General features: G+C 37.2%; 1 protein-coding gene across 2 annotated transcripts in view; it reads right to left on the bottom strand.

Moving 5' to 3' along the window:
- LOC111504605 (uncharacterized) overlaps positions 1–21825 on the bottom strand; it is a 346996-nt gene that overhangs the window by 73831 nt on the left and 251340 nt on the right. The gene's annotated exons all lie outside the window — the stretch shown is intronic.

The raw sequence follows: 21825 nt of genomic DNA, 5'->3' as shown, positions 1-21825 counted from the left end.
TAATACTGAGGCATTAAATGAATTAAATAGGATAAGTTGAATAACGAAATTAGAAATGAAAAACTTGAAAATAAAATAATTGAAAAAGGTGTTTAACAATTTTATTTGAAAAAAAGATAGTCGCTACACATTTACTCAGGTTACGCAACGCCGAACCATTTCATCATTTTCATCCTATCAATACCGTAGATGGCTGAGGAAAGTGGTGTAATGACTGCTACCTAGGATCTTCCGAGTTAGTTTTTAGTTTTAAGTACATTCTCTACATCATTATTTTTTTATTTTTTTTTCAGTATTTTCAGAATGCGGTGGGCTCTGGTTTGGAGTGCAGTTTCATTTACGGCATGTTAGTGATAGCAAAGATAGTAAACCAGAAAAATTATGTTAGAATGATAGTAAGAATCTTCACAACTGCAATTTTGAGTCATTCATTTATTTGTTGATTGTTATATTTTCAGATCACTCTCTTAATATAATAATGGAGAAGTACGAATACGAAAAGTTTTCTCTAGTAATATCGGCATTGATCAATCAGGAAAGAATTTCCTCCCATTCATTGGGAAACAAATATCAAAATCGAGCAAAAAATATGTTCGAAATCAAAATATTTCACAGTGGTCGTGTTTAATACACCTGACTGTATATATTGTGAAAAATGTTCTACTACGTTTCTGATATTCAAAATTTTATTCACCTGTTCATCAATTACTACTAGCCAGCTATCAATATTTCAATGTCAAATATGCGTAGCTCATTAAATAGCAACCCTGTGAGCCCTGAACTACATTGAAAGGTAGGTTGCGATATACACTCACTCCTTCTAATTAGAGATGAAATTTAATTAGTGATGAGTGGATATCCCAAACCCTTTGAGAAATGGGTAGAATCATTCCTCTTTCAGATATCATTTCAATTTGTAATCAGTTTTTAGAGTACGCGAAGTCAAATAACTTTCTCAATACAAAGGCCTCTTCAGAAATTACTGGTTTTTATTCAATTGGAAGTTGACTAATTGTGCTCGCAGTTCCGTTTTCTTTTCAGAAAAGCTAACGTGGTCACACTGCATACACTTTTTTTAACAGTGGAAACTAAAATGTTTTGTAATTGATTACAAATGATTCATTGTAGGTAAATCATTGTCCACAATTCCTTAACTATAAACATTATGCAAAGTGGAAACGTTATATCGATACTTGAAGAATGAGTTTATATCTTTCCTGGTAAGCATATTCGTATGTCAATTGTCAAAAAACGATAACAATGTATGCAATTTTCCAGACACCTACTCATATCTGGGTCAGGATTTGAACGATTGAAAGGTATTGTCATGTTTCCATATTTGTTCTTCTTTGCTTTTGCGCAACCAAAATGGATCGTCAGGTGTCATGTAAAGTGGATCCTCTACGACAACAGGGAACCTTCAGGATAGTGTTTGGACACCTGTGATATATCCAAAGGCGAAAACCCTTCAAAAGGCGGAAACTCTTCGAAAAAAAACCATGGTTACTCTAGGGTGGTCAGCGGCTGAAAGTGATTTACTGAAACTGGTCCAACCGACAATCATTTTGTGAGGAAATCGACGCAGCATATGCAATATCCACCACTCGTCCACACATCACCACATCCACCATACTCACCAGACCTCACGCCATCCGACCACCATCTTCCCAAATACTACGATACGTCGACGCCCGTGCACAAAATTTTCATGCTGACGGATTCAATCGGTTTGTGTTGTGAAAATATTAACCTTCCTTTCTCCTCAGTCAACGTCGATCACAAATATCAGGCGCTTGGGAAAATTTGATAAGGATAGACCACGACCCAGACCGCTCAAAGTCACCTTGGGAAATAGTGATCAGGTTCTGGAAATACTCAAAAATTCTATCAACTTGAAATCTGATTTTGAAAATATTTCAGTAACTTCAGACCGAACTCCCAGACAAAGAGATTATTTCAATAAGTTGAAGGTCGAGTTGGAAGAACGTCGTAATAAAGGGGAGTCCAATATAAAAATAAAGCATATCATTGGGATACCCAAAATTATAAATTTTTAAGCAGTAAACCCAATGTAAATGCTTTATAATTTACAATTTTATATATGTCATTGTCACCTCACAAACCACAAGAGGGGACTAAATCATCTGTCGGTAACAAATAAGACAGATGGGTATCCGCGGCTAAGCTAAACAGTGGAGACGGGAGTGGGTTAAACAACTTAGCAAATTTCAAATAGATCTTAATGGGCGCCAGGTAAATTTAATCCTCCAGATACCCTAAGTAACTCACAATATCAATAACTTACCAATTAATATTGGAAATAAAAGATAAAAATCCCCAATATGATTTATTCAGTAATCCTAACTTACATGGATTAACCAACAACGCTTCTAAGACAACAATGCAATATTCACCCTACTACGCGATGTTCAAATGTCCATACAAGAGCGCGGTGTATCTAACCACGAATTCAATCAGCCATAAATTACGGTAGTAACGACGCTCAAAAAAACTACAATACGTCGAGTAAAACTACCACGAAAATTGAGTAGGTGAAATCGTAAATACTAGTATCGGATGGTAAGACAAACTCGTTTGCGTCGCGTGAGCTCAGGCGTAGGCGCATCGGTGTCAATCAGCAATCGTGAAAGGAAGAATATACCTCAATTTCCGTTTCACAAATATCTATGTCAATCAGGTATCAATAAACAAACTCTTAATCAATAAACGATAAACAAACACTATATCAAACAGGTATCAATAAACAGAAGGGCAAACAATTATTTAAATATCTCAGTATAGCACAAATTTTCAAATAAATCAATTATAACTTGCGTGCTCCTTTTGGGCCACCCGGTATATGGTGTTAGGCTACCCTGTAGTATGGCGGAGATGGAACACCCTGTAGCACCGGAGATGGATCACCCTGTAGCACCACCAAGATAGATCACCCTGTAGCACCGGTGGATCACCCTGTAGTACGGCGGAGATGGATCACCCTGTAGCACCACCAAGATAGATCACCCTGTAGGGCACGACAAGCTGGACCAGTAATGGATCACCAAATAAGATCCAGAAAGAAAATAAAGGAAAACAGGAACCCTTGACGAAGACAAAAAAAAAGCAGGAAGAAAAGCAGGAAGAAAAGCAGGAAGAAAAGCAGGAAGAAAAACAGGAAGAAAAACCCTACGGAAGAAAATTCTCAATCAGAATCAGATGAAACAAGGTGAGATTCAACCCCCATTCAATAGGACTATTTGACTAATCAATACCCCTGGTATATTTTCATCAAGCAAAGTAGCAAGATAACAAGAGTATATTTTTGGGTGCCCTGTATAACCATATGATCCGTAAAAATCAAGAAAATTGAATGAGTGTTGAAACCTCTCTTCAATACTAATATTCAGTTGAGATATAACGATGGAACCAGAAATTACTAAAATCATTTAAAACACATTTAATGGTAAAATTCTTACCCTGGCCAAGGGGTTTTCTATACGATTCTTCGTGTGCGGTGTTCTGCACGGAAGTCCTGCTGGGACTTGATGAGTGACTGAGGGCCTTCTGTTTCTTATGAATCTAGAGACGAGAAACGAAGGTTGTAGAATTGAAGAAGTGATATCATAGCTAAGATCACATGAGAGATGCGACAGTGATTCAGACATACCTAATTTCGGAAATCCTTCCACCTGGCACGAGTTCGGTATCCACCACAAATCCTCAAAAGAGCTTAAGTTTCCGACTGCAAATATCCACACCAAAATGACCAATCAGTCTTCCACTATACAATCCTGACTTGTAGAAATAATCCCCGTGAAGGATGGCACAAATACAACCAAATATATCCTACAATCAGTCTGATGATACCCTTTGAACTCCGAACCAAGCTCACCGAAGGCTAACTTCCAAATACTAAGAGAATGCCACATCTGACAGCTAACCAGTTGTTGCCACAGTGCATCCAATCTACACTACAAGCACCAAGGGGGCGCTGTGCACAACATCATAAATCTAACAATTCCTCCACAGCCACTTGATACATCATCAACAAGTCCATGACCCATCAAAACTCCTTCTCAAAGCAATGCAACCCTAAAACAACCCTTGACAACTTGAGTAACCGATCAATCCCTCACCCGTGAACAACTGTAGAACTAGTTCGGTGTAAGTCGACGGAACGACACTACGAAAGTTCGGCAGATGTCAACCAACAGCTGTCTCTTAACCTTGTTTACGAATATTTACAAAATATATTGTTCCAACCTATTTTCAACTATTTACCAATCCTTATTCATGCGATGGAATAGAAACATATAAGGTAAGTCGCCATAACCTTCCCTTTCAGTACAAATATTAGAGCATTCATATTATGCAGAATATTTACCGAAAATATCAAACAGTATTCAGAAACCCAGAGGTAACTAATATTGTTTTTCAGGCGATATGGCTCTAATATGTCAGTAAACCTTCTGGAAGTGATGAATAACAATCTATGCAAGAAATATTCTCGGAAAGGTATAGGGAATAAGGCAGACAACGGCTGAAAAAAATGATAGGTGAAGAAAACTGAGAAACAAACAATAACAACTATTTCAACCTAGCGAGGAATTTCGGATCTCCAATGTCGATTGGCAATAGGAGAACGCGTAAGTACTGGTCAAAGCAGTTAGTCAGGGAGCATACATTTATTCTTATACATTTCAGGTATGGTTTTCTATGGAACGGAAGATTCCCATTACTATGATGTTAAATGAATAAAATGAACTTGTAACTGAATTACATTGTTAATATCCTCTGAATAAAGATCTTAAAAGGTAAGGTAGTGGTTTTGAAAGGTCACATAAGAGCAGTTTGATCTAGTGCTAAATTGAAACGTAACAACTTCTTTGAAAATGTAGGTCGGGCACACTGACAAACCAGATGTGTCCCTAGCTGTGACGAAAAGTTCGTCATCAATAAATGACAATTCTGTCGATTCCATAGTAAATAAACGAACAATATCTACAATATTTACAAGTAAATTTAGACCATTACAATTCCCCCCTTGCCTCAAGAAAATTTACTAGCGTAAATTTTCATCAGCGCTAGCTGACTTTAGGTCTTTCGCATTCCATATTCCCTTATAATTACCGTCTTCATCTCTTAATTCATATGTCCACGGGGATACCCTTTTTTTAATATAAAAAGGCCCGACAAATCTTGGCGCTAGCTTAGCACTAAAATATTTGTCCGCCTCTGATACCACAAAATTCTTCCTCCAAACGGGTTGATTTGGCCAAAATTCTTCACTCCTTCTTCGAAGGTTATAAGTTTTTTCATTCTTTCGAGCAGCCACATCTAACCTTTTCCTTATCTCCTCAAAGAGTTTTCTGAATCCTTCAGGCCTCGAATCTTCAGCAGGTTCACTATCAACCAATAGATTTTTCCTCCGAGAGATCTCCTCTCCGCACAAAACCATTGAGCGGCCGAAATTCACGAAATATGGAGTGTGGTTAGTCGTCTCATGTCGAGCCGTTCTCAAGGCGCATGATAGCTTGGGTAAGTTGAAATCCCAGGTCCTGTGATTATCGGACACATACATAGCCAACATTGACTTCAATGTTCTGTTCACTCGTTCAGTCGGGTTTGCCTGAGGATGATAATGGGCATTATACCTAATTTTCACCTTATATTCTTCCACGAGTTTTCTCATCTGTCGAGATCGGTATTGCGGCCCATTATCGCACAAAAGAATTCGGGGAACTCCATATACCAGAAAAACTTCCTCTTCGATCTTCCTTATGATAATTTCTGCTGTTGACGATCTTAGCGGAAAGACTAATGAAAACTTGCTAAAGTAATCTGTTACGACTAAGATAAATTTATTGCCTTTTGTAGATCTAGGTAAGGGTCCCATGATATCACTGGCGATCATTTCCCATGGCCGGGTCACTTTCGGTTGTGGAGTCATTAGTCCATTTGGTCCTCTGAGGTCGGGTTTATAGGCGGAACAAGTGGAACAATTTCGAACAAACTTCGACACGTCAGATTTCATCTTTGGCCAATAATGCCTTTCCCTGATACGATGGTAGGTTTTGAATATTCCTTGATGTCCTGAGGTCGGGTCTGCATGAGCTTCAATAAGAATTTTCTTCCGATCCGCTTTTGGTACAACTAACTTCCAAACGTCGGTTTGGTCTTCTAATTCCACGTAACACGGTTTGACGTACTTGTAGAGTGATCCCTGAGAGAATCTCCAATTGGGGTATTTTTCGGGTTGTAAACTCACTCGATCTTTCACGCGCAGGTACCACTTGTCCAAAATCTCTTCTTTCATCTGCTGGTTGATGGCATCAATGACTGGGACCGATCGAGAAAGGGTGTCAGGAACGATGTGATCCTTCCCTTTCCTGTGAACAATTTTGAAGTCATATTGCTGCATGCGGACTGCCCATCTTGCCAGTCGCCCTGATGGATCTTTCAAATTCTGTAACCAAACCAAGGAATAGTGATCGGTTATTACGGTGAATGGAATAGCTTCTAAATAAGGTCGCAGTTTTTCAATCGCCCACAGCACGGCCAAGCATTCCCTTTCTGTAGTAGAAAAATTGCGCTCTTGTTTCGTCAATGATCTACTCAAATAGCAAATTACTACGTCCTCATCCTCGCGAGTCTGAGTGAGAACAGCGCCAATTCCAAATGCCGAGGCGTCTGTTTGCAGAACAAATGGGAGGGAATAATCCGGACAGCTCAAGACTGGTGCTGATATAAGACGTTCCTTCATCTTCTGAAAAGCGATATCGCAAGTTTCGGTCCAATCAAACTTTCTACCCTTTTTCAGCAGCGATGTGAGTGGAGAAACGATGGATGCAAACTCAGGTATGAATCTCCTGTACCAGGAAAAAGTACCCACCAGTCTCCTGACATCTTTTACCGATTCTGGTCTAGGAAGCTGCAACATAGCCTTGACTTTATCGGGGTCGACATGCAATCCATTTCTATCTACAACGTATCCCAAATACTTCATTTCTGGCCTACAAAATTGACACTTTTCGAAGCTAACAGTGAGATTTGCTTCTCTCAATCTGCGGAAAACTTCATCAAGAATTGTCAGATGTTTCTCCAGAGTTTGGGTAACGATCACTACATCATCCAAATAGACGAAGACGTGTGGTTCTAGTTCAGGTCCTAGGACGGTATCGATCAACCTCTGCCACGTTGCTGGTGAATTATGTAATCCGAACGGCATCCTTTTAAATTGGAACAAACCACGCCCAGGAACGGTAAACGCTGTATACGGTCTCGACTTTTCCGCCACAGGAACTTGCCAATACGCAGATTTGATATCAAGAGAGGATAAATAATGTGCATTTTTCAATTTATCGAGCGTGTGGGAAACATATGGGAGAGGGTAGCTGTCTCGTTCCGTTACTGAATTTAGTTTTCTGTAATCAACGCAAAAGCGGTAGCTCCCATCTTTCTTCTTAACGAGAAGAACCGGTGACGACCAGCCACTATTCGACTTCTCGATAATATCGTTCTTCAACATCTCTGTTAGTTCTCGATCAATATGTTGTTGAATAATAGGCGACACTGGATAATAACGCTGCTTGATGGGTGGTGAGTTGGTCACGATGACATGTTCAGCTAGATTCGTACAGCCTAAATTATTCCCCATGAGCTCCTTGTTTTTCTCTACTACAGCGTTTAGCCGGGCCTCTTCCAATGGTGATAAAACTGTTTGTCCTCGAAGATGGTCCAATGCGTTCAGATAGCAAATTTCCTCAGAAAATTTCCACTCGTTGTGCCTCAGATTCGGAACCACTCCCATTGCTCTCCAGAAATTCGTTCCCAAAATTAAGTGATGAGGGACATCAGGAACCACTAAAACTCGAATTAATTTCAGCTTGCCTCTTAAACAAAATGGCACTTCACATTCTCCTATACTTTCACATACTTGACCATTGGCAACAGTGCAACTAATTCTCTTTGCTGAATTCAAATGTACCAAATCTTTTACGATTTGCCAACCTGGGTGTCCCAAGATAGTGGCTGAGGCACCTGAGTCTAATAACCCCAGTAAACTACGCCCCAAGACTTCAACTTTAAGGTAGGGTCTCTCATCGTTTTCGGCGTGATCCAGAATATAATCAAGGATTGGTTGAATAGCAGTCGCCGAGTGCAATTTGCGAGCGCCTTCCCCTCGACGATTCAAAGGCGTCGCTTGTCGTTTCCCGACACGGAGCAGTTTGGACAATTACGAACGGTATACCCTTTTCTCTTACATCTGTAGCATTCCAGTTGCTTCGGTAGAGCACATCCTATAGCACGATGTCCGGGTTGATCGCATCGGAAACATACTATCTCCTTCGACTGATTGTTCGACGGAATTCGTGCCGTTGCTATCTCTAAGGCATTCAATTCCTTGGTGACCTCTACGAAAGCCAAATCCTTCTCTATCACGTTGCCACGACGTGCTGATGGTTCTACGTAGCTATTGATTATGTCCCTTCTGGCTTCCATTCTTCGACATACCGAGCGAAGTTCTGAAATGGTTGTGGGTAAGGGTTCACGTAATCTGTCTTGGTAAAAGGGATGTAAATTCTTCATAACTATGTTCAGCTTAGCTTCCTCTGTCATTGGGCAACCTAGGCGGCTGAAGTAGCTTGACATCACTGCAAGATAAACTCCGATGGTTTCTGAGTGGTGTTGAGTCCTTTTCTGCAATTCTTCGAACAATGCGTCAGAATGATTGGCAGGGAGATATTCTTCTCGAAACTCTTCCACTAGTTCTTCCCAGGTCGATACTCGATTCCGACAATCTTTATAAAATTGATACGCCTTGTCAGCAAAAAGGTCCACACCTGAGTCCAACAAAACAGCGTTGGGGACATGTCGCGCTAGTCTCAACTCCTCTATTCCCTCGAAAAATGCTGTCACCGACATTCCTTTACCATCTCCAGAAAACTTCTTCAGATTCCATTTATAAGGCGGAATCATTTTACTGGTTGAGCATGGGTCAAAGACTGGATCTTCCGTCAGAGACGATCGAGCAACTGCTCCTAAGTTAGCATGGAATGATTGCGCTCCCAATCTGCTTTCTAATTGATTTAGTGCAACCGGCACACGCTTCGTATCACTTCTCTTGCTGCTGTCAACTTTATGTGAAAATTCGTCCATCAACGACAGAGCCAAACCCAGGAGTTCGGATTTCCGGGTTTCTTTGTCCTTATCCTTATCTGGGTCCATATTGTCTATACGATTCAACACATGTGCTAGCTTGGTCTGAAGTTTCATTGCCCCGCTACTCGTTCCAGAATCGGTTATGTCATCAATCAGCCTTCTGATATCATCTAGTTTCCCTCTGATTGCAGCCTCATCTTCCTCGAAAGTGAATGGATATGAAGGATATCGAAGACTCTCGCCGTACCTTTCCATCTGCATTACTTGAACCAAACGATGTCTCATTTCCTCACAAGTGCCAGATGCTACGCCCCGATATGCTAATTCATAGGTCAGTTCGTCTTTATCAAGACGATTTATTACCAGTCTTCTTGCCATAACGCTATTCTACTAGAATGGTATCAATTGAAAAAAAAAAAAAAAAAATATTTATATTTTTCCAAAGTTTCCAAAAGTCACCTACTAACGCCAAAACGCAAAAAAAAAAACCTTCTTTTAAGGGCCCCACGTTGGGCGCCAAAATGTCACCTCACAAACCACAAGAGGGGACTAAATCATCTGTCGGTAACAAATAAGACAGATGGGTATCCGCGGCTAAGCTAAACAGTGGAGACGGGAGTGGGTTAAACAACTTAGCAAATTTCAAATAGATCTTAATGGGCGCCAGGTAAATTTAATCCTCCAGATACCCTAAGTAACTCACAATATCAATAACTTACCAATTAATATTGGAAATAAAAGATAAAAATCCCCAATATGATTTATTCAGTAATCCTAACTTACATGGATTAACCAACAACGCTTCTAAGACAACAATGCAATATTCACCCTACTACGCGATGTTCAAATGTCCATACAAGAGCGCGGTGTATCTAACCACGAATTCAATCAGCCATAAATTACGGTAGTAACGACGCTCAAAAAAACTACAATACGTCGAGTAAAACTACCACGAAAATTGAGTAGGTGAAATCGTAAATACTAGTATCGGATGGTAAGACAAACTCGTTTGCGTCGCGTGAGCTCAGGCGTAGGCGCATCGGTGTCAATCAGCAATCGTGAAAGGAAGAATATACCTCAATTTCCGTTTCACAAATATCTATGTCAATCAGGTATCAATAAACAAACTCTTAATCAATAAACGATAAACAAACACTATATCAAACAGGTATCAATAAACAGAAGGGCAAACAATTATTTAAATATCTCAGTATAGCACAAATTTTCAAATAAATCAATTATAACTTGCGTGCTCCTTTTGGGCCACCCGGTATATGGTGTTAGGCTACCCTGTAGTATGGCGGAGATGGAACACCCTGTAGCACCGGAGATGGATCACCCTGTAGCACCACCAAGATAGATCACCCTGTAGCACCGGTGGATCACCCTGTAGTACGGCGGAGATGGATCACCCTGTAGCACCACCAAGATAGATCACCCTGTAGGGCACGACAAGCTGGACCAGTAATGGATCACCAAATAAGATCCAGAAAGAAAATAAAGGAAAACAGGAACCCTTGACGAAGACAAAAAAAAAGCAGGAAGAAAAGCAGGAAGAAAAGCAGGAAGAAAAGCAGGAAGAAAAACAGGAAGAAAAACCCTACGGAAGAAAATTCTCAATCAGAATCAGATGAAACAAGGTGAGATTCAACCCCCATTCAATAGGACTATTTGACTAATCAATACCCCTGGTATATTTTCATCAAGCAAAGTAGCAAGATAACAAGAGTATATTTTTGGGTGCCCTGTATAACCATATGATCCGTAAAAATCAAGAAAATTGAATGAGTGTTGAAACCTCTCTTCAATACTAATATTCAGTTGAGATATAACGATGGAACCAGAAATTACTAAAATCATTTAAAACACATTTAATGGTAAAATTCTTACCCTGGCCAAGGGGTTTTCTATACGATTCTTCGTGTGCGGTGTTCTGCACGGAAGTCCTGCTGGGACTTGATGAGTGACTGAGGGCCTTCTGTTTCTTATGAATCTAGAGACGAGAAACGAAGGTTGTAGAATTGAAGAAGTGATATCATAGCTAAGATCACATGAGAGATGCGACAGTGATTCAGACATACCTAATTTCGGAAATCCTTCCACCTGGCACGAGTTCGGTATCCACCACAAATCCTCAAAAGAGCTTAAGTTTCCGACTGCAAATATCCACACCAAAATGACCAATCAGTCTTCCACTATACAATCCTGACTTGTAGAAATAATCCCCGTGAAGGATGGCACAAATACAACCAAATATATCCTACAATCAGTCTGATGATACCCTTTGAACTCCGAACCAAGCTCACCGAAGGCTAACTTCCAAATACTAAGAGAATGCCACATCTGACAGCTAACCAGTTGTTGCCACAGTGCATCCAATCTACACTACAAGCACCAAGGGGGCGCTGTGCACAACATCATAAATCTAACAATTCCTCCACAGCCACTTGATACATCATCAACAAGTCCATGACCCATCAAAACTCCTTCTCAAAGCAATGCAACCCTAAAACAACCCTTGACAACTTGAGTAACCGATCAATCCCTCACCCGTGAACAACTGTAGAACTAGTTCGGTGTAAGTCGACGGAACGACACTACGAAAGTTCGGCAGATGTCAACCAACAGCTGTCTCTTAACCTTGTTTACGAATATTTACAAAATATATTGTTCCAACCTATTTTCAACTATTTACCAATCCTTATTCATGCGATGGAATAGAAACATATAAGGTAAGTCGCCATAACCTTCCCTTTCAGTACAAATATTAGAGCATTCATATTATGCAGAATATTTACCGAAAATATCAAACAGTATTCAGAAACCCAGAGGTAACTAATATTGTTTTTCAGGCGATATGGCTCTAATATGTCAGTAAACCTTCTGGAAGTGATGAATAACAATCTATGCAAGAAATATTCTCGGAAAGGTATAGGGAATAAGGCAGACAACGGCTGAAAAAAATGATAGGTGAAGAAAACTGAGAAACAAACAATAACAACTATTTCAACCTAGCGAGGAATTTCGGATCTCCAATGTCGATTGGCAATAGGAGAACGCGTAAGTACTGGTCAAAGCAGTTAGTCAGGGAGCATACATTTATTCTTATACATTTCAGGTATGGTTTTCTATGGAACGGAAGATTCCCATTACTATGATGTTAAATGAATAAAATGAACTTGTAACTGAATTACATTGTTAATATCCTCTGAATAAAGATCTTAAAAGGTAAGGTAGTGGTTTTGAAAGGTCACATAAGAGCAGTTTGATCTAGTGCTAAATTGAAACGTAACAACTTCTTTGAAAATGTAGGTCGGGCACACTGACAAACCAGATGTGTCCCTAGCTGTGACGAAAAGTTCGTCATCAATAAATGACAATTCTGTCGATTCCATAGTAAATAAACGAACAATATCTACAATATTTACAAGTAAATTTAGACCGTTACATCATATATGTGTATTTTATGTGACTTGTCCAGACACCATGGTGTACTTGTGACCAATAAAAAAACTAAACTAAACTAAACTAATATATGTATCAATTGTTATTATCAAAATGTGAATGGTTTGAATACCAAAACTAACCAGTTTTCCAATTCACTGTTAGCAAGAAATGAATTAGATATAATTTCACTTAGTGAAACATGGCTCTCCGATAGGATATTCAGTGCAGAACTATTTTCATCAACCTACAACGTATTCAGATCAGACCGAAATTTTTCCGCTACTAACACAACCAAAGGAGGAGGTGTTCTACTTGTTGTCAAAAACACTTTTCAATTTGAACCAGTCGATTTGAGCAACATTGTTTTAACACCTGGCATTGATATAGTTGGTGGTAAAATGCTGTTTAATTCTTGCACCGTTTATATACTTGTTGTTTACATTCCCCGATCTATAAACATATGTTATTTTGATACCTTTCTTGATAATATACTTTTATTAGATTTCTCACATAACCCGCATGTGATTGTAATAGGTGATTTCAAAGTTCCGTTGTTTGATATTAATGAAAATGACCGAAAATGTGAAATTTTACAAAACTTCATGGAAATACTGGATCTTAAGCAAATCAACAGTATGAAAAACAGTAACAATAGATCTCTTGATCTGGTATTAACAAATATCAAATGTGAAGTTGAACGGGATCTTGCACCTCTTGTTGAAGAAGATCGTGAACACCCTTCATTGCAGCTTAAATTTTGTATATCAGTTTCCAAAACTCCTAATCTTGGTCGTAATTCCAGTAAACGTACATACAATTTTAGGAAAGCTAATTACTCACTCATGTATCAATTACTTTCGCAAACATCATGGAATAACGTGTTGGAGTGTACCGATGTCAATAGCGCTGTTAACCAGTTAGAAAGGAACTTCTTTAGTACGTTCGAAAAATCTGTCCCCTATAAAATATTCAATTCACGTAGGTTCCCACTATGGTTTACAAATGATACGATAAAGCAAATAAAATGCAAAGAATATGCTCGTAAAAACTACAGAAAACATAAAACAAGTTTTTATCAATCTCAATTTAATTATTTCAGATCCGAGGTCAAAAAAAGTGTACACAAAGACTATCGTAAATTCATCTCAGAGGCTAAAAATAATATAAGTAACGATCCGAATCAGCTTTGGAATTTTATACGTAATAGAAAGGGAACCAGCAGAATCCCTGGCGTAATGAAGCATGGTGACTGTATACTAACAGACACGCAAGATGCTGTAGACGCTTTTGGGAAATATTTCTCCAGTGTATAGTGTTTGCCTGATTCCGATTTAGCCGATCGTTTACCGGAAAAATATGCCAATTTGCCCACCATCAGTTTCAATAGCATTACAGAAAATTATGTTATTCAGTCATCCAAACAGCTCAAGAATAAATTGATCGTGGGTCCAGATCGAATACCGGGTTTCCTAGTTAAGGATTGTATTATCCCATTGTCACAACCTTTGATATATATTTTCAATTTGATGATCGAAACAAACACATTTCCTAACACGTCGAAACTTGCAAGGATATCACCAATACTCAAAAAAGGCGATTCGACACAAATTAAAAATTATAGACCAATTTCTGTGTTATGTAATTTTGCGAAACTTTTCGAAATGATTCTCTACAAAGACATATACAATGCAAAAAAGGGTATGTTATCTATTGAACAACATGGTTTTGTTAATAAAAAGTCCTGTCTGACAAACCTCTATGGTATAAATCAATATGTCTGCGAAATTTTGGACCAGAGAGGTCAAGTAGATGTTGTTTATATGGATATACAAAAAGCCTTCGATAGAATTGACCTGAAAATTTTACTGCGAAAGCTTGGTTTTTTAGGATTCTCTTCTCAACTATTATCTTTATGTGAGTCATATCTTTCTGATAGGCGGCAATATGTCGAATTCCAAGAATATCGCTCTTTCATAATAACACCAACTTCAGGAGTACCACAGGGTTCTAATTTCGGGCCTCTTCTATTCCTCCTGTTCATTAATGACCTCAAACTGGATCTTCAGTGCTCCACTCTATTATATGCTGATGACCTGAAAATTTATCAAAGTATCTTCACAACTCAAGATTGCATTTTATTACAGCATGATATCAACACAGTACATGTATGGTGTGCTACAAACCACCTTGAGTTGTATATTAACAAATGTTCAACTATTACCTTCTCGAAGAGAGAAAATGCATTGATGTTTCCATACAATATCAATAATACAATCCTGAATCGTTTGACTCAAATGCGCGACCTAGGCATATTATTTGACCAAAAGATGTCATTCAATCCTCATATTCAAAGTACCGTGTCTTCAGCTAATAAAATGTTAGGCTTCATTTTAAGTAATGGTAGGGAATTTGTAGATCCAGCAACTCTGACATTACTATTTAACTGTTATGTGCGCAGCAAATTAGAATATGGGGTATTAATTATGGTATCCCCATCATGCAACCCAAATAAGTTCCATAGAACTTATTTGGGTATTTTGGGTATTTTGTATTTACTCAGACCGTAACATTGATTTCTCTATACTTCTCAATGAAAGCAATTTCATTTCACTGAATACTAGACGTATTATTCTAACAATAATGTTCCTTTATAATTTACTACATAATAACATAAGCTGTGAATGCCTGCTAGCAAAAATTCCGTTTACTGTACCTCGACTAAATAGTAGACATGCAAAAGTATTTTACTGTGATCGTGCTAGAACAGACATATTAAAGAGATGGCCTGTTTCAATCATTAGCAATAATTTCAATCTGATATGTGGTTCATGTGACATTCATATATCTCCATTATCTATTATAATAAATTGTATTATGACATTTACTTACAATATGTAACATTTTTTTCTCTTTTGTAGTATCTAATCCTGCTAACACACACATGTGAATGTACATTTCTTATAACATTCAAAACATTTTTTTTTTAATTTACATTTATCCAGTTTATACATTTTCTGTTATTGGGTGTACTTATACCTGTTTAAAATAAAGAACTATCTATCTATAGATTGGCAAAACTTTTGAAACAACCTGATAGAACTCTATCACTCGAAAGCAATGTTCAGTGTCATACATTTCTGCATACGATTCATCAGACATGAGGTTTCGTTATATTGACTCAAATAAACTTGTACTGAATCAAATTCTCAATGTTTTTTTTCAAGAACAAAACACAAGCACTACAGAAAAATCCTTAAAACACTCTCAGAGCGGTGCCTGTGCGAAAGTAGCGATTCACATTGAATTTGAATCGCTGCAGATTAAATCCATTTGGAAAAACGTTCTCAAGATTCTCAATTCGCAATTCTCCAGATGAAAGAGTTCTTAAACAGTGAAGTTCGAGGTGTACTGAGTTGAACCTCAAAACGATGAGCAGCCACAGTGTGTATAGAATGATATGCATTTTTGTTGCTGTAATCAGTGATAAATATCAACAATGTTTTATAATAGCAGTGATGATTTATTCATTCTAAGAAACAATAGGAGTTTCAGAAAAATTAGCTGTTGAAAACTTCTCACGAATTCTTGTGTAACATTTTGGTTTTCCACCTTCGATTTTATATCGTTTGCGAGAGAATCTGAGCACAAAAATACATTTTTGGCATTTTTGAATTGTTTATTGTAACATATCAATTACTTAAAATTTCTATTTTCATAAGTCTGGGATTCTTCTTAGCAGTCTGCTGCACGCAGTATTGATAAAAATAAATCACAATCAGAATGCCGACACGTATTCACAGTCCATATTGTTTATTCTGATTATTTCCAAACATTTTAAAGTTGGGTATACAAATTGGCGTGAGCTAGTAGTCTCCTTTTTGTTATAATGATAATAATAATAATAATAAATAGGCTTTATTCATCAACATCATAAACGAAAACAAACTTATGAACTAGTAAAACAATAACCACGAGTGATGAATCGGCGAAGTATCAGCAAAAGCTGTTTTTCAACTCACTCGCAAAGAAAAACTATTAGATTGAAAAGGTGAAGAAACGCCAAGAAAGATAAGTATACCATAATCGATGAGATGTGGTCCTATTTACGGATTCCATAACAAAGTCTCAAACATGAATTTTGAATTCGTTATACAAGTAAGTGCGTCGTATTGCAATACGATAGGCCCATAGATGCTATCACAATAAGAAATTTCAGAAAAAATTGCAAAGTTTCAATTTTAATTTAGTGGAGAGTATATCACGATTCGGATATAACTGCTTCAGTATGTTATAAGAGGTTTGGCACAGACAATTAACATGTTTCGTGAAACTTAGATCAGAATCGAAGTATAGTCCTAGATTCTTATTTTCCTCAAGTAATGATAATTTATTGCTATCGATGCATATTTCTGAATTTTCAAGTGCTAGTTCTCTCACTTTTCTGGGCCCAAAAAGCATGACTACAGACTTATTTGCATTGAGTTTAAGCATATGTGCAGAAAAGATGTCAAAGACAGATTGGAGGTCTGTGTTTATATCAAATTGAGCTTCTTGCGAATTGTCACTATGTAGTAGTACTAGTAGTATATATTTGGTGCTGATACAAAGTTTACACAGGTCATAACAGATATTGCTTATCTATAAATACAAAATATAAAATATTCAGATAACTTGAATGGTTAAATGGACAATTACTATAGATATACATACATTTCTGCAAATAAAACAAACTAACTATGAAATAGAAATATAAAACAAGTTGAAATATAAAACAATTTAATATATATATATATATATATATATATATATATATATATATATATATATATATAATTAAGTGATATTACATGTCTCGAAAACCATCACTAAAATATTCATCTGAGGAATAAAAAGCTTTTTTAATTAAAAAATTTTTGATTCTGTATTTAAAAATCTGTTTTTAAAAATATCAAAAATCTACCTTCAAAGGTAGATTTTTGATATTTTGGGGAAGCGAATTATACATTTTTGGAGCATAATAATTTACGCCAGTTCTGGTTCTGTTGACTCTATGGTTCTGGAGATACAGATTTGAATTATTTCGAGTGTTATAACTGTGGATTGCATCATGTGTAGTATAACCTCTTATATGTTTTTTAACATGTAGCAGGCATTGCTATATATATAATGATGGTAGTGTAAGTATTTAATTATTTATGAAGCTACTTCTACAGTCTTGCCTGTAAGAAAGGTTATCAAGAATCCTAATTGCTCTTCTCTGGATGCCAAATAAATCTGATACATTGGGCACATGGCCCCAGACAAGTACTGAATACGATATGTGAGATTGAATAATCCCATGGAAAGCTGTTTTCAGAACTGGTTTTGATAACGCTTTTTGTAAGTTCCTCAGGAGATAAGTATTTTTGGATATTTTGACTATAAGTCTATCAATATTTACATTCCAAGTCAATTTGGGGTCAATGTATACACTTAGAAATAGAAACCTAACATATTCAGGATTACTGATATCTGGCACTTCGCGCAACGAATGATGACTGTTTGACTCTTATCTTCATTAAGTTTAAGATTATTTACGGCAAACCACTCACTGACATTTGTCAGAGTATCCTCGAATGTAGTACGCAAAGTATCAATATTATTTCCAGAAATTGATACAGTTGTATCATCAGCAAACAGCACGAAGTTAGCACTTGTGTCACTAAATCTTTTATCATTGAAGTAAATCAAGAAAAGGATCGGTCCCAATATCGACCCCTGGGGAACTCCATACTCAATAGGAAGTAAGCTAGTAAATTTGCCATTCAAGTAAACAGCTTGCTGTCTGTCATCCATCTATGAAACGAGAAGTAGGTATATTTGGATGTCATCTGCATAGTGATGTTTAGTAATTTCATTTATTGATTTATAAAAGTCAAAAATATATATGTATATACTGAATAATAGTGGCCCGAAAATGGATCCTTGTGGTACACCTCTTGACACAACTAAGGCACTTGATACATCTCTGCCTATAATTACAAGTTGACTACGGTTACACAGAGAGTCTTCAATTAAACACGTAGCCTTGCTAGAGAAACCGAAATATCAAAGTTTTTTGCAGAGAGATTTCATGATCCAGATTATCGAAGGCTTTACTGTAGTCCAAGAGTACTGATCATATTAGTTAGCTTTCATCGGTAGCTTTGAATATGTCATCAGTAATAGATAGAAGGGTTGTTGTGGTACTGTGTTCTTGTCTGAAGCCAGACTGTACTGATGTTATGATATTATTATCATGTACGTAGGAGGTTATTTGATATTTCATCACCTTTTCTGCAACTTTAGACAAAGATGCTGAAATACTTATGGAACGAAGGTCAGGTAGTTGTTAAATGTTCATATTCATCAAGTAATAATAACTGGTCTCTTGAAGGTATAAGCTGAGCAATGCTATTCAAATTTTATTGAGTCTTTTTCCTGTTAACATTAACAGATTAGACGAGTCTTCAAATAAAGAAAAAAATACACATTGTGAAATCACATAAACACAGAAATACATAAATAAAAAAAGAAAAAAAGCAATGAGCATGGAAACAAATCAAAAACGAATTGTGTAAGAGAATAACCAGCTCTTTCACTTTTCGAGATAAGTTAAGAATTCATACAAGTCATAGAAGCATTCTGCTATCAGAAGCTCTCTCAGCTTACTCTTGAAAATCCTAAGGGATTTAATTTTTTTCAATGACGTCGGTAATTTATTGTAGAAATAGCTACCTGCCACTATTGGCAATATTTCATAAAAGGATTGTTTACATTTACTTATCCATAAATTATCTTTATTTCTGGTGTTATAATCATGCTTGTCACTATTTTTGATGAGGTTTTTCCTGTTTATGAAAGTAAATGTGAGTAGTATATACACATGAAGTATATACACGTAACTGTCAAAATATACTTTTTTTAAGGTGTCTCTGCAGGAAGTCTGGTAGGAAAGATTGTAAATGCGCCATACGATTCTTTTTTGAAAGACTGTCATATATGGACTGAACGCAGTCTATTGTCCCGGTTTCTATTGAGTGACCCCTTCTTAAGCCGTGTTGGTTACCACTTACAGCGTTCCAAGTAGAATTCAAATTTTTTTGCAGGAGAATATGATCCAGATACGCTTTTTTTCTCGACGTATAGCACCCGTAATGTAATTTCTCAGTTCTTCGTAATTGTCCAGTCTAGCAAAGAGCGAGACTTTTTATATTTATTAAATGCCTTTTTTCTACTTGATATTATTTCCTTCATATTGTATGTGAGCCAAGGTGCTCAGGGTTTGGTTACTCTTTTTGTCCGAAAGGTTGAATGCTTATCGAAAGGTTCCATCAAATTGCCATAGAAAAAGGAAAGCATGTCGTATAGACATCATTCGTGTCGTAAATATCGTCCCAGAGTATCCTACGCAAGTCACTATTGAAAGATTCGCTATTCGTCTCGTGAAAATTACGATATATTATAATTTTTTCTTTATTTTCAAGTTTGTAGTTTGGAATAAAACAATTTACAGATGAATGATCTGATATACTGCGTGTAGATCTACAAAAAAATTATAATCAACTAACAACATACCTGTACAATCTGTACAGAAAATAATATTTTTGGAATGAGTGTCGTGGAAAGAGGAAGGAAAAAGACAATCTATAATGCTACAGTATTCTTCGGTGACTCGTGAAAAATGAAGTCAAGCGACTCCCAAGTAAAAAAAAGGTTACTTGGTCATGTTTGTTTTCAGCTCTCATACTTTTCCATAGGTGGAATTGAAACGTTTCTTAACTGATTTGGAAAAGAGATGTTTTGATATACGCATCAATTCAAAGAGGTATCATTTCATAAACCAAAATTTATGAATTTTTCACCGAAATGAAAAAGAGCAATAGTGGCATCGAGCTACAGTGAATGTTCTCAATTCATTTCCGAAATTAGCTTCACTCAACGTTTCCACAGTTGCTCTTTAATGAGTGGAATAACTAATCAATGACGTGGAACAAATTCCGCTGAAACTCATTGTTCCCAAAGTAGACTCTATTTATCTCTCCACTCATCAAAACCCTGCAAAACAGTAAACATCGCGATGCCACATCTCGCTTCCCGCAGGAACCATTTAATATGCAAATGCACGATAGTATTTAGTCCTTGGCTCCGTTGTATAAACAGGGATCTGGTATCGCATGTAATTTCTGGCAGGTATCAGAGTAATGTGATCCCCCCAAAGTAGGGGAGCAAGAAGTTTGTTCGGATGCGGCGGTATCTCACTCGTTCCCCGTTTCCATGTTAACGCTTGGTCTTATAACAAATCTTTATTGGCATGGAATTCTTTATATGTGAGACTTCTGAGAAGGACTCGGTTATTTCAATCTTGTTTATTGAAAGTTGAAAATAGCTGACCTGGTTCGACAGTAATGGAGATCGAACATTCCTCAAATTCTCAAATAATACTGGGGATGAAAAAGTTGTATGATGGAATTGGGCGATGCTAGATGGAAATTCATAACGTAAATATTGGAAAAACACTCCATTGTGAGATTTTCATAGTTTCCTCGTGCGTGATCATATGTTGAGTATGAATACGCCTAAGGAAGCCATTGCGATGCTGGAACAAAAAAAAAATTGCTTTTTGTCGATACAATAACTATGATTTATGGTCTAGGCACGTAGAAAAGGCTCAATGAAATATATGGCCAGATCGATCAATTGTATAACAAGTATTATTGTATCTTGTAACTATTTCTACTAGTAGCAGGGGAGCACATGATGCAAAATTGGGATTCACTCGAGCGTCATAGAGACCTATTAGGTTGCAAAGCTTAGATGATAAGAAGAAAAAATGTTATATAATATATACCTTTTCGTCAGTGGGGGAAGCTGCTATAGATTATTAAATATGTAAAAAAAACTGTTGCATGGACATACTCGAGCGCGTCAGATATTGATACCATCAATGTCCTACGTATTTTTAATAATGTTGGTATGTTAATCTGATCGTTTGCATGATGTGGGTGGTTGTACGTAAGGGTTAAAAATGAATAAAAAATCTAGTCGAAAGCGTCAGATTTTCTAAGAGGGTGTTGAGTGCAAAAAAAAAAGCTCCTATTTAATAATCTGACGATTTCGATCTGACGCAAACTCGCGGCCATTATTATGATGTGCAAAAAAAATCGCCATTTTGAAATACTCAAGCGCGTCGGATTG

Source organism: Leptinotarsa decemlineata, unplaced genomic scaffold (genome assembly GCF_025532065.1).
Source record: "Leptinotarsa decemlineata unplaced genomic scaffold, Ldec_3_MD MMD2_tig00026314_RagTag_RagTag, whole genome shotgun sequence".
Lineage (NCBI taxonomy): Eukaryota > Metazoa > Arthropoda > Insecta > Coleoptera > Chrysomelidae > Leptinotarsa > Leptinotarsa decemlineata.
The sequence above is the reverse complement of the archived record's forward strand: the minus strand, read 5'-3'. Positions and strand labels throughout refer to the sequence as shown.